Source organism: Oncorhynchus masou, chromosome 7, assembly GCF_036934945.1.
Source record: "Oncorhynchus masou masou isolate Uvic2021 chromosome 7, UVic_Omas_1.1, whole genome shotgun sequence".
In the NCBI taxonomy this organism is placed as follows: Eukaryota; Metazoa; Chordata; class Actinopteri; order Salmoniformes; family Salmonidae; genus Oncorhynchus; species Oncorhynchus masou.
The window spans coordinates 15552145-15565310 of NC_088218.1; positions in this window are offsets into that span (position 1 = coordinate 15552145).

A 13166-nucleotide genomic window follows, 5' to 3' on the forward strand; every position below is an offset into this window, starting at 1 on the left:
AAGGGAGAGAGTAGACTACTGTAGGGAGAGAGTAGACAACTGAAGGGAGAGAGTAGACTACTGAAGGGAGAGAGTAGGCTACTGTAGGGAGAGAGTAGGCTACTGAAGGGAGAGAGTAGGCTACTGAAGGGAGAGAGTAGACTACTGTAGGGAGAGAGTAGGCTACTGTAGGGAGAGAGTAGGCTACTGAAGGGAGAGAGTAGGCTACTGTAGGGAGAGAGTAGACTACTGAAGGGAGAGAGTAGGCTAATGAAGGGTAGAGAGTAGACTACTGTAGGGAGAGAGTAGACTACTGAAGGGAGAGAGTAGGCTACTGAAGGGTAGAGAGAAGACTACTGAAGGGAGAGAGTAGACTCCTGTAGGGAGAGAGTAGACTACTGAAGGGAAAGAGTAGGCTACTGAAGGGAGAGAGTAGACTCCTTTAGGGAGAGAGTAGTCTACTGAAGGTAGAGAGTAGACTACTGAAGGGAGAGAGTAGACTACTGAAGGGAGAGAGTAGACTCCTGTAGGGAGAGAGTAGGCTACTGAAGGGAGAGAGTAGGCTACTGAAGGGTAGAGAGTAGACTACTGAAGGGAGAGAGTAGACTACTGAAGGGAGAGAGTAGGCTACTGAAGGGAGAGAGTAGACTACTGAAGGGAGAGAGTAGGCTACTGAAGGGAGAGAGTAGGCTACTGAAGGGAGAGAGTAGGCTACTGAAGGGAGAGAGTAGACTACTGAAGGGAGAGAGTAGGCTACTGAAGGGTAGAGAGTAGACTACTGAAGGGAGAGAGTAGACAACTGAAGGGAGAGAGTAGGCTACTGAAGGGTAGAGAGTAGCCTACTGAAGGGAGAGAGTAGACTCCTGTAGGGAGAGAGTAGGCTACTGAAGGGAGAGAGTAGACACCTGTAGGGAGAGAGTAGGCTACTGAAGGGAGAGAGTAGACTACTGAAGGGAGAGAGTAGGCTACTGAAGGGAGAGAGTAGACTACTGAAGGGAGAGAGTAGGCTACTGAAGGGTAGAGAGTAGGCTACTGAAGGGAGAGAGTAGACTACTGAAGGGAGAGAGTAGGCTACTGAAGGGAGAGAGTAGACTACTGAAGGGAGAGAGTAGACTACTGAAGGGAGAGAGTAGGCTACTGAAGGGAGAGAGTAGGCTACTGAAGGGAGAGAGTAGACTACTGTAGGGAGAGAGTAGGCTACTGAAGGGAGAGAGTAGACTACTGAAGGGAGAGAGTAGGCTACTGAAGGGAGAGAGTAGACTACTGAAGGGAGAGAGTAGGCTACTGAAGGGAGAGAGTAGACTACTGAAGGGAGAGAGTAGACTCCTGTAGGGGGAGAGTAGGCTACTGAAGGGAGAGAGTAGACTACTAGGGAGAGAGTAGACTACTGAAGGGAGAGAGTAGGCTACTGAAGGGAGAGAGTAGGCTACTGAGAGTAGGCTAGGCTACTGAAGGGAGAGAGTAGGCTACTGAAGGGAGAGAGTAGACTACTGAAGGGAGAGAGTAGGCTACTGAAGGGAGAGAGTAGGCTACTGAAGGGAGAGAGTAGGCTACTGAAGGGAGAGAGTAGGCTACTGAAGGGAGAGAGTAGACTACTGAAGGGAGAGAGTAGACTACTGTAGGGAGAGAGTAGGCTACTGAAGGGAGAGAGTAGGCTACTGAAGGGAGAGAGTAGGCTACTGAAGGGAGAGAGTAGACTACTGAAGGGAGAGAGTAGACTACTGAAGGGAGAGAGTAGACTACTGAAGGGAGAGTAGGCTACTGAAGGGAGAGAGTAGACTACTGAAGGGAGAGAGCAGACTACTGAAGGGAGAGAGTAGGCTACTGAAGGGAGAGAGTAGGCTACTGAAGGGAGAGAGTAGGCTACTGAAGGGAGAGAGTAGGCTACTGAAGGGAGAGAGTAGACTACTGAAGGGAGAGAGTAGGCTACTGAAGGGAGAGAGTAGACTACTGTAGGGAGAGAGTAGACTACTGTAGGGAGAGAGTAGGCTACTGAAGGGAGAGAGTAGGCTACTGAAGGGAGAGAGTAGGCTACTGAAGGGAGAGAGTAGACTACTGAAGGGAGAGAGTAGGCTACTGAAGGGAGAGAGTAGGCTACTGAAGGGAGAGAGTAGGCTACTGAAGGGAGAGAGTAGGCTACTGAAGGGAGAGAGTAGGCTACTGAAGGGAGAGAGTAGACTACTGTAGGGAGAGAGTAGGCTACTGAAGGGAGAGAGTAGACTACTGAAAGGAGAGAGTAGACTACTGAAGGGAGAGAGCAGGCTACTGAAGGGAGAGAGTAGACTACTGAAGGGAGAGAGTAGACTACTGAAAGGAGAGAGCAGGCTACTGAAGGGAGAGAGTAGACTTCTGAAGGGAGAGAGTAGGCTACTGAAGGGAGAGAGTAGTCTACTGAAAGGAGAGAGCAGGCTACTGAAGGGAGAGAGTAGGCTACTGAAGGGAGAGAGTAGGCTACTGAAGGGAGAGAGTAGACTACTGTAGGGAGAGAGTAGACTACTGAAGGGAGAGAGTAGGCTACTGAAGGGAGAGAGTAGACTACTGAAGGGAGAGAGTAGACTAAGGGAGAGAGTAGACTACTGTAGGGAGAGAGTAGGCTACTGAAGGGAGAGAGTAGGCTACTGAAGGGAGAGAGTAGGCTACTGAAGGGAGAGAGTAGGCTACTGAAGGGAGAGAGTAGTCTACTGTAGGGAGAGAGTAGGCTACTGTAGGGAGAGAGTAGGCTACTGAAGGGAGAGAGTAGACTACTGAGGGGAGAGAGTAGACTACTGAGGGGAGAGAGTAGACTACTGTAGGGAGAGAGTAGGCTACAGTAGAGAGAGAGTAGGCTACTGAAGGGAGAGAGTAGGCTACTGAAGGGAGAGAGTAGAGAAGGGAGAGAGTAGGCTAGGCTACTGAAGGGAGAGAGTAGACTACTGTAGGGAGAGAGTAGGCTACTGTAGGGAGAGAGTAGGCTACTGAAGGGAGAGAGTAAACTACTGAAGGGAGAGAGTAGGCTACTGAAGGGAGAGAGTAGGCTACTGAAGGGAGAGAGCAGGCTACTGAAGGGAGAGAGAAGGCTACTGAAGGGAGAGAGTAGATTACTGTAGGGAGAGAGTAGACTACTGTAGGGAGAGAGTAGGCTACTGAAGGGAGAGAGTAGATTACTGTAGGGAGAGAGTAGACTACTGAAGGGAGAGAGTAGACTACTGAAGGGAGAGAGTAGACTACTGAAGGGAGAGAGTAGGCTACTGAAGGGAGAGAGTAGGCTACTGTAGGGAGAGAGTAGGCTACTGAAGGGAGAGAGTAGACTACTGAAGGGAGAGAGTAGACTACTGAAGGGAGAGAGTAGACTCCTGTAGGGAGAGAGTAGGCTACTGAAGGGAGAGAGTAGGCTACTGGAGGGTAGAGAGTAGACTACTGAAGGGAGAGAGTAGGCTACTGAAGGGAGAGAGTAGGCTACTGTAGGGAGAGAGTAGGCTACTGAAGGGAGAGAGTAGACTACTGAAGGGAGAGAGTAGGCTACTGAAGGGAGAGAGTAGACTACTGAAGGGAGAGAGTAGACTACTGAAGGGAGAGAGTAGGCTACTGAAGGGAGAGAGTAGACTACTGAAGGGAGAGAGTAGACTACTGTAGGGAGAGAGTAGACTACTGAAGGGAGAGAGTAGGCTACTGAAGGGAGAGAGTAGACTACTGTAGGGAGAGAGTAGGCTACTGAAGGGAGAGAGTAGGCTACTGAAGGGAGAGAGTAGGCTACTGAAGGGAGAGAGTAGACTACTGAAGGGAGAGAGTAGACTACTGAAGGGAGAGAGTAGACTACTGTAGGGAGAGAGTAGGCTACTGAAGGGAGAGAGAAGATTACTGTAGGGAGAGAGTAGACTACTGAAGGGAGAGAGTAGACTACTGAAGGGAGAGAGTAGACTACTGAAGGGAGAGAGTAGGCTACTGAAGGGAGAGAGTAGGCTACTGAAGGGAGAGAGTAGGCTCCTGTAGGGAGAGAGTAGGCTACTGAAGGTAGAGAGTAGACTACTGAAGGGAGAGAGTAGACTACTGAAGGGAGAGAGTAGGCTACTGTAGGGAGAGAGGCTACTGAAGGGAGAGAGTAGGCTACTGAGGGAGAGAGTAGACTACTGAAGGGAGAGAGTAGGCTACTGAAGGGAGAGAGTAGGCTACTGTAGGGAGAGAGTAGGCTACTGAAGGGAGAGAGTAGACTACTGAAGGGAGAGAGTAGGCTACTGAAGGGTAGAGAGAAGACTACTGTAGGGAGAGAGTAGACTACTGAAGGGAGAGAGTAGGCTACTGAATGGTAGAGAGTAGACTACTGAAGGGAGAGAGTAGACTACTGTAGGGAGAGAGTAGACTACTGTAGGGGGAGAGTAGGCTACTGAAGGGTAGAGAGTAGCCTCCTGTAGGGAGAGAGTAGGCTACTGAAGGGAGAGAGTAGGCTACTGAAGGGAGAGAGTAGGCTACTGAAGGGAGAGAGCAGACTACTGAAGGGAGAGAGTAGACTACTGAAGGGAGAGAGTAGGCTACTGTAGGGAGAGAGTAGACTCCTGTAGGGAGAGAGTAGGCTACTGAAGGGAGAGAGTAGGCTACTGAAGGGAGAGAGTAGGCTACTGAAGGGAGAAAAGTAGGCTACTGAAAGGAGAGAGTAGGCTACTGAAGGGAGAGAGTAGACTACTGAAGGAGAGAGTAGGCTACTGAAGGGAGAGAGTAGGCTACTGAAGGGAGAGAGTAGGCTACTGTAGGGAGAGAGTAGACTACTGAAGGGAGAGAGTAGGCTACTGAAGGGAGAGAGTAGACTCCTGTAGGGAGAGAGTAGACTACTGAAGGGAGAGAGTAGACTACTGAAAGGAGAGAGTAGGCTACTGAAGGGAGAGAGTAGGCTACTGAAGGGAGAGAGTAGACTACTGAAGGGAGAGAGTAGACTACTGAAGGGAGAGAGTAGGCTACTGTAGGGAGAGAGTAGGCTACTGAAGGGAGAGAGTAGGCTACTGAAGGGAGAGAGTAGACTACTGAAGGGAGAGAGTAGGCTACTGAAGGGTAGAGAGTAGACTACTGTAGGGAGAGAGTAGACTACTGAAGGGAGAGAGTAGGCTACTGAAGGGGAGAGTAGACTACTGAAGGAGAGAGTAGGCTACTGAAGGGTAGAGAGTAGACTACTGTAGGGAGAGAGTAGACTACTGTAGGGAGAGAGTAGGCTACTGTAGGGAGAGAGTAGGCTACTGAAGGGAGAGAGTAGGCTACTGTAGGGAGAGAGTAGACTACTGAAGGGAGAGAGTAGGCTACTGAAGGGTAGAGAGTAGACTAGGCTACTGTAGGGAGAGAGTAGACTACTGTAGGGAGAGAGTAGACTACTGAAGGGAGAGAGTAGGCTACTGAAGGGAGAGAGTAGACTACTGAAGGGAGAGAGTAGTCTACTGAAGGTAGAGAGTAGACTACTGAAGGGAGAGAGTAGACTACTGAAGGGAGAGAGTAGACTCCTGTAGGGAGAGAGTAGGCTACTGAAGGGAGAGAGTAGGCTACTGAAGGGTAGAGAGTAGACTACTGAAGGGAGAGAGTAGACTACTGAAGGGAGAGAGTAGGCTACTGAAGGGAGAGAGTAGACTACTGAAGGGAGAGTAGGCTACTGAAGGGAGAGAGTAGACTACTGAAGGGAGAGAGTAGGCTACTGAAGGGAGAGAGTAGACTACTGTAGGGAGAGAGTAGACTACTGAAGGGAGAGAGTAGGCTACTGAAGGGAGAGAGTAGACTACTGAAGGGAGAGAGTAGACTACTGAAGGGAGAGAGTAGACTACTGAAGGGGAGAGTAGGCTACTGAAGGGAGAGAGTAGACTACTGTAGGAGAGAGTAGGCTACTGAAGGGAGAGAGTAGGCTACTGAAGGGAGAGAGTAGGCTACTGAAGGGAGAGAGCAGACTACTGAAGGGAGAGAGTAGACTACTGAAGGGAGAGAGTAGGCTACTGTAGGGAGAGAGTAGACTCCTGTAGGGAGAGAGTAGGCTACTGAAGGGAGAGAGTAGGCTACTGAAGGGAGAGAGTAGGCTACTGAAGGGAGAAAGTAGGCTACTGAAAGGAGAGAGCAGGCTACTGAAGGGAGAGAGTAGACTACTGTAGGGAGAGAGTAGGCTACTGAAGGGAGAGAGTAGGCTACTGAAGGGAGAGAGTAGGCTACTGAAGGGAGAGAGTAGGCTACTGAAGGGAGAGAGTAGGCTACTGAAGGGAGAGAGTAGAGGCTACTACTGTAGACTACTGGAGAGAGTAGACTACTGAAGGGAGAGAGTAGACTACTGAAGGGAGAGAGTAGACTACTGTAGGGAGAGAGTAGGCTACTGAATGGAGAGAGTAGACTCCTGTAGGGAGAGAGTAGACTACTGTAGGGAGAGAGTAGGCTACTGTAGGGAGAGAGTAGGCTACTGAAGGGAGAGAGTAGGCTACTGTAGGGAGAGAGTAGACTACTGAAGGGAGAGAGTAGGCTACTGAAGGGTAGAGAGTAGACTACTGAAGGGAGAGAGTAGACTACTGAAGGGAGAGTAGTAGGCTACTGAAGGGAGAGAGTAGACTACTGAAGGGAGAGAGTAGGCTACTGAAGGGAGAGAGTAGACTACGGTAGGGAGAGAGTAGACTCCTGTAGGGAGAGAGTAGGCTACTGTAGGGAGAGAGTAGGCTACTGAAGGGAGAGAGTAGGCTACTATAGGGAGAGAGTAGACTACTGAAGGGAGAGAGTAGGCTAATGAAGGGTAGAGAGTAGACTACTGTAGGGAGAGAGTAGACTCCTGTAGGGAGAGAGTAGACTACTGAAGGGAAAGAGTAGGCTACTGAAGGGAGAGAGTAGACTACTTTGGGAGAGAGTAGTCTACTGAAGGAGAGAGTAGACTACTGAAGGGAGAGAGTAGACTACTGAAGGGAGAGAGTAGACTACTGTAGGGAGAGAGTAGGCTACTGAAGGGAGAGAGTAGGCTACTGAAGGGAGAGAGTAGACTACTGAAGGGAGAGAGTAGACTACTGAAGGGAGAGAGTAGGCTACTGAAGGGAGAGAGTAGACTACTGAAGGGAGAGAGTAGGCTACTGAAGGGAGAGAGTAGGCTACTGAAGGGAGAGAGTAGGCTACTGAAGGGAGAGAGTAGACTACTGAAGGGAGAGAGTAGGCTACTGAAGGGTAGAGAGTAGACTACTGTAGGGAGAGAGTAGACTACTGAAGGGAGAGAGTAGGCTACTGAAGGGTAGAGAGTAGCCTACTGAAGGGAGAGAGTAGACTCCTGTAGGGAGAGAGTAGGCTACTGAAGGGAGAGAGTAGACTCCTGTAGGGAGAGAGTAGGCTACTGAAGGGAGAGAGTAGACTACTGAAGGGAGAGAGTAGGCTACTGAAGGGAGAGAGTAGACTACTGAAGGGAGAGAGTAGACTCCTGTAGGGGGAGAGTAGGCTACTGAAGGGAGGAGAGTAGACTCCTGTAGGGAGAGAGTAGGCTACTGAAGGGAGAGAGTAGGCTACTGAAGGGAGAGAGTAGGCTACTGAAGGGAGAGAGTAGGCTACTGAAGGGAGAGAGCAGGCTACTGAAGGGAGAGAGTAGACTACTGAAGGGAGAGAGTACACTACTGAAGGGAGAGAGTAGGCTACTGAAGGGAGAGAGTAGACTACTGAAGGGAGAGAGTAGACTACTGTAGGGAGAGAGTAGACTACTGAAGGGAGAGAGTAGGCTACTGAAGGGGAGAGAGTAGGCTACTGAAGGGAGAGAGTAGGCTACTGAAGGGAGAGAGTAGGCTACTGAAGGGAGAGAGTAGACTACTGTAGGGAGAGAGTAGACTACTGAAGGGAGAGAGTAGGCTACTGAAGGGAGAGAGTAGGCTACTGAAGGGAGGCTACTGAAGGGAGAGAGTAGACTACTGAAGGGGGAGAGAGTAGGCTACTGAAGGGAGAAAGTAGGCTACTGAAAGGAGAGAGCAGGCTACTGAAGGGAGAGAGTAGACTACTGTAGGGAGAGAGTAGGCTACTGAAGGGAGAGAGTAGGCTACTGAAGGGAGAGAGTAGGCTACTGAAGGGAGAGAGTAGGCTACTGAAGGGAGAGAGTAGACTACTGAAGGGAGAGAGTAGACTACTGAAGGGAGAGAGTAGACTACTGAAGGGAGAGAGTAGGCTACTGTAGGGAGAGAGTAGACTACTGAAGGGAGAGAGTAGACTACTGAAGGGAGAGAGTAGACTACTGTAGGGAGAGAGTAGGCTACTGAAGGGAGAGAGTAGGCTACTGAAGGGAGAGAGTAGACTACTGAAGGGAGAGAGTAGACTACTGAAGGGAGAGAGTAGGCTACTGAAGGGAGAGAGTAGACTACTGTAGGGAGAGAGTAGACTACTGAAGGGAGAGAGTAGGCTACTGAAGGGTAGAGAGTAGACTACTGTAGGGAGAGAGTAGACTACTGAAGGGAGAGAGTAGGCTACTGAAGGGAGAGAGTAGACTACTGAAGGGAGAGAGTAGACTCCTGTAGGGAGAGAGTAGACTACTGAAGGGAAAGAGTAGGCTACTGAAGGGAGAGAGTAGACTCCTTTAGGGAGAGAGTAGTCTACTGAAGGTAGAGAGTAGACTACTGAAGGGAGAGAGTAGACTACTGAAGGGAGAGAGTAGACTCCTGTAGGGAGAGAGTAGGCTACTGAAGGGAGAGAGTAGGCTACTGAAGGGTAGAGAGTAGACTACTGAAGGGAGAGAGTAGACTACTGAAGGGAGAGAGTAGGCTACTGAAGGGTAGAGAGTAGACTACTGAAGGGAGAGAGTAGGCTACTGAAGGGAGAGAGTAGGCTACTGAAGGGTAGAGAGTAGGCTACTGAAGGGAGAGAGTAGACTACTGAAGGGAGAGAGTAGGCTACTGAAGGGTAGAGAGTAGACTACTGTAGGGAGAGAGTAGACTACTGAAGGGAGAGAGTAGGCTACTGAAGGGAGAGAGTAGACTACTGAAGGGAGAGAGTAGACTCCTGTAGGGAGAGAGTAGGCTACTGAAGGGAGAGAGTAGACTCCTGTAGGGAGAGAGTAGGCTACTGAAGGGAGAGAGTAGACTACTGAAGGGAGAGAGTAGGCTACTGAAGGGAGAGAGTAGACTACTGAAGGGAGAGAGTAGACTCCTGTAGGGGGAGAGTAGGCTACTGAAGGGAGGAGAGTAGACTCCTGTAGGGAGAGAGTAGGCTACTGAAGGGAGAGAGTAGGCTACTGAAGGGAGAGAGCAGGCTACTGAAGGGAGAGAGTAGACTACTGAAGGGAGAGAGTACACTACTGAAGGGAGAGAGTAGGCTACTGAAGGGAGAGAGTAGGCTACTGAAGGGAGAGTAGGCTACTGAAAGGAGAGAGCAGGCTACTGAAGGGAGAGAGTAGACTACTGTAGGGAGAGAGTAGACTCCTGTAGGGAGAGAGTAGGCTACTGAAGGGAGAGAGTAGGCTACTGAAGGGAGAGAGTAGGCTACTGAAAGGAGAGAGCAGGCTACTGAAGGGAGAGAGTAGACTACTGTAGGGAGAGAGTAGACTACTGTAGAGAGAGAGTAGGCTACTGAAGGGAGAGAGTGGGCTACTGAAGGGAGAGAGTAGGCTACTGAAGGGAGAGAGTAGACTACTGTAGGGAGAGAGTAGGCTACTGAAGGGAGAGAGTAGGCTACTGAAGGGAGAGAGTAGGCTACTGAAGGGAGAGAGCAGGCTACTGAAAGGAGAGAGCAGGCTACTGAAGGGAGAGAGCAGACTACTGTAGGGAGAGAGTAGGCTACTGAAGGGAGAGAGTAGACTACTGAAAGGAGAGAGTAGACTACTGAAGGGAGAGAGTAGGCTACTGAAGGGAGAAGGTGAGCTACTGAAGGGAGAGAGTAGACTCCTGTAGGGAGAGAGTAGGCTACTGAAGGGAGATAATAGGCTACTGAAGGGAGAGAGTAGGCTACTGAAGGGAGAGAGTAGGCTACTGAAGGGAGAGATTAGACTACTGAAAGGAGAGAGTAGACTACTGAAGGGAGAGAGTAGGCTACTGAAGGGAGAGAATAGGCTACTGAAGGGAGAGAGTAGGCTACTGAAGGGAGAGAGCAGACTACTGAAGGGAGAGTGTAGACTACTGAAGGGAGAGAGTAGGCTACTGTAGGGAGAGAGTAGACTCCTGTAGGGAGAGAGTAGGCTACTGAAGGGAGAGAGTAGGCTACTGAAGGGAGAGAGTAGGCTACTGAAGGGAGAGAGTAGACTACTGAAGGGAGAGAGTAGACTCCTGTAGGGGGAGAGTAGGCTACTGAAGGGAGAGAGTAGGCTACTGAAGGGAGAGAATAGGCTACTGAAGGGAGAGAGTAGGCTACTGAAGGGAGAGAGCAGACTACTGAAGGGAGAGTGTAGACTACTGAAGGGAGAGAGTAGGCTACTGTAGGGAGAGAGTAGACTCCTGTAGGGAGAGAGTAGGCTACTGAAGGGAGGAGAGTAGACTCCTGTAGGGAGAGAGTAGGCTACTGAAGGGAGAGAGTAGGCTACTGAAGGGAGAGAGTAGGCTACTGAAGGGAGGAGAGTAGACTCCTGTAGGGAGAGAGTAGGCTACTGAAGGGAGAGAGTAGACTCCTGTAGGGAGAGAGTAGGCTACTGAAGGGAGAGAGTAGGCTACTGAAGGGAGAGAGTAGGCTACTGAAGGGAGAGAGCAGGCTACTGAAGGGAGAGAGTAGACTACTGAAGGGAGAGAGTAGACTACTGAAGGGAGAGAGTAGGCTACTGAAGGGAGAGAGTAGGCTACTGAAGGGAGAGAGTAGGCTACTGAAGGGAGAGAGTAGGCTACTGAAGGGAGAGAGTAGACTACTGAAGGGAGAGAGTAGACTACTGTAGGGAGAGAGTAGGCTACTGAAGGGAGAGAGTAGGCTACTGAGAGTAGGCTACTGAAAGGAGAGAGTAGGCTACTGAAGGGAGAGAGTAGACTACTGTAGGGAGAGAGTAGACTACTGAAGGGAGAGAGTAGGCTACTGAAGGGAGAGAGTAGGCTACTGAAGGGAGAGAGTAGGCTACTGAAGGGAGAGAGTAGACTACTGTAGGGAGAGAGTAGGCTACTGAAGGGAGAGAGTAGGCTACTGAAGGGAGAGAGTAGGCTACTGAAGGGAGAGAGTAGGCTACTGAAGGGAGAGAGTAGGCTACTGAAGGGAGAGAGTAGACTACTGAAGGGAGAGAGTAGGCTACTGAAGGGAGAGAGTAGGCTACTGAAGGGAGAGAGTAGGCTACTGAAGGGAGAGAGTAGACTACTGAAGGGAGAGAGTAGGCTACTGTAGGGAGAGAGTAGACTCCTGTAGGGAGAGAGTAGGCTACTGAAGGGAGAGAGTAGGCTACTGAAGGGAGAGAGTAGGCTACTGAAGGGAGAGAGTAGGCTACTGAAGGGAGAGAGCAGACTACTGTAGGGAGAGAGTAGACTACTGTAGGGAGAGAGTAGGCTACTGAAGGGAGAGAGTAGGCTACTGAAGGGAGAGAGTAGGCTACTGAAGGGAGAGAGTAGGCTACTGAAGGGAGAGAGTAGGCTACTGAAGGGAGAGAGTAGGCTACTGAAGGGAGAGAGTAGGCTACTGAAGGGAGAGAGTAGGCTACTGAAGGGAGAGAGTAGTCTACTGTAGGGAGAGAGTAGGCTACTGAAGGGAGAGAGTAGGCTACTGAAGGGAGAGAGTAGACTACTGTAGGGAGAGAGTAGACTACTGTAGGGAGAGAGTAGGCTACTGAAGGGAGAGAGTAGTCTACTGTAGGGAGAGAGTAGGCTACTGAAGGGAGAGAGTAGGCTACTGAAGGGAGAGAGTAGACTACTGTAGGGAGAGAGTAGACTACTGTAGGGAGAGAGTAGGCTACTGAAGGGAGAGTAGGCTACTGAAGGGAGAGAGTAGGCTACTGAAGGGAGAGAGTAGGCTACTGAAGGGAGAGAGTAGGCTACTGAAGGGAGAGAGTAGTCTACTGTAGGGAGAGAGTAGGCTACTGTAGGGAGAGAGTAGGCTACTGAAGGGAGAGAGTAGACTACTGAGGGGAGAGAGTAGACTACTGAGGGGAGAGAGTACACTACTGTAGGGAGAGAGTAGGCTACTGAAGGAGAGAGTAGGCTACTGAAGAGTAGGAAGGGAGAGAGTAGGCTACTGAAGGGAGAGAGTAGGCTACTGTAGGGAGAGAGTAGGCTACTGAAGGGAGAGAGTAGACTACTGAAGGGAAGAGGACTACTGAGGGAGAGACTACTACTGAAGGGAGAGAGTAGACTACTGAAGGGAGAGAGTAGGCTACTGAAGGGGAGAGTAGACTACTGAAGGGAGAGAGTAGGCTACTGAAGGGAGAGAGTAGGCTACTGAAGGAGAGAGTAGCTACTGAAGGGAGAGAGTAGGCTACTGAAGGGAGAGAGTAGGCTACTGAAGGGAGAGAGTAGGCTACTGAAGGGAGAGAGTAGGCTACTGAAGGGAGAGAGCTACTAGGCTACTGAAGGGAGAGAGTAGGCTACTGAAGGGAGAGAGTAGACTACTGAAGGGAAGAGTAGACTACTGAAGGGAGAGTAGGCTACTGAAGGGGAGAGAGTAGGCTACTGAAGGCTACTGAGGGAGAGAGTAGACTACTGAAGGGAGAGAGTAGACTACTGAAGGGAGAGTAGCTACTGAAGGTAGAGAGTAGGCTACTGAAGGGAGAGAGTAGGCTACTGAAGGGAGAGAGTAGGCTACTGAAGGGAGAGAGTAGGCTACTGAAGGGAGAGAGTAGGCTACTGAAGGGAGAGAGTAGGCTACTGTAGGGAGAGAGTAGGCTACTGTAGGGAGAGAGTAGGATACTGAAGGGAGAGAGTAGACTACTGAAGGGAGAGAGTAGACTACTGAAGGGAGGAGTAGGCTACTGAAGGGAGAGAGTAGGCTACTGAAGGGAGAGAGTAGACTACTGAAGGGAGAGAGTAGACTACTGAGGGGAGAGAGTAGACTACTGAAGGGAGAGAGTAGACTACTGTAGGGAGAGAGTAGGCTACTGAAGGGAGAGAGTAGGCTACTGAAGGGAGAGAGTAGGCTACTGAAGGGAGAGAGTAGGCTACTGAAGGGAGAGAGTAGACTACTGAAGGGAGAGAGTAGGCTACTGAAGGGAGAGAGTAGGCTACTGAAGGGAGAGAGTAGGCTACTGAAGGGAGAGAGTAGACTACTGAAGGGAGAGAGTAGGCTACTGAAGGGAGAGAGTAGACTACTGAAGGGAGAGAGTAGACTACTAGGAGAGAGTAGGGAGGAGAGAGTAGGCT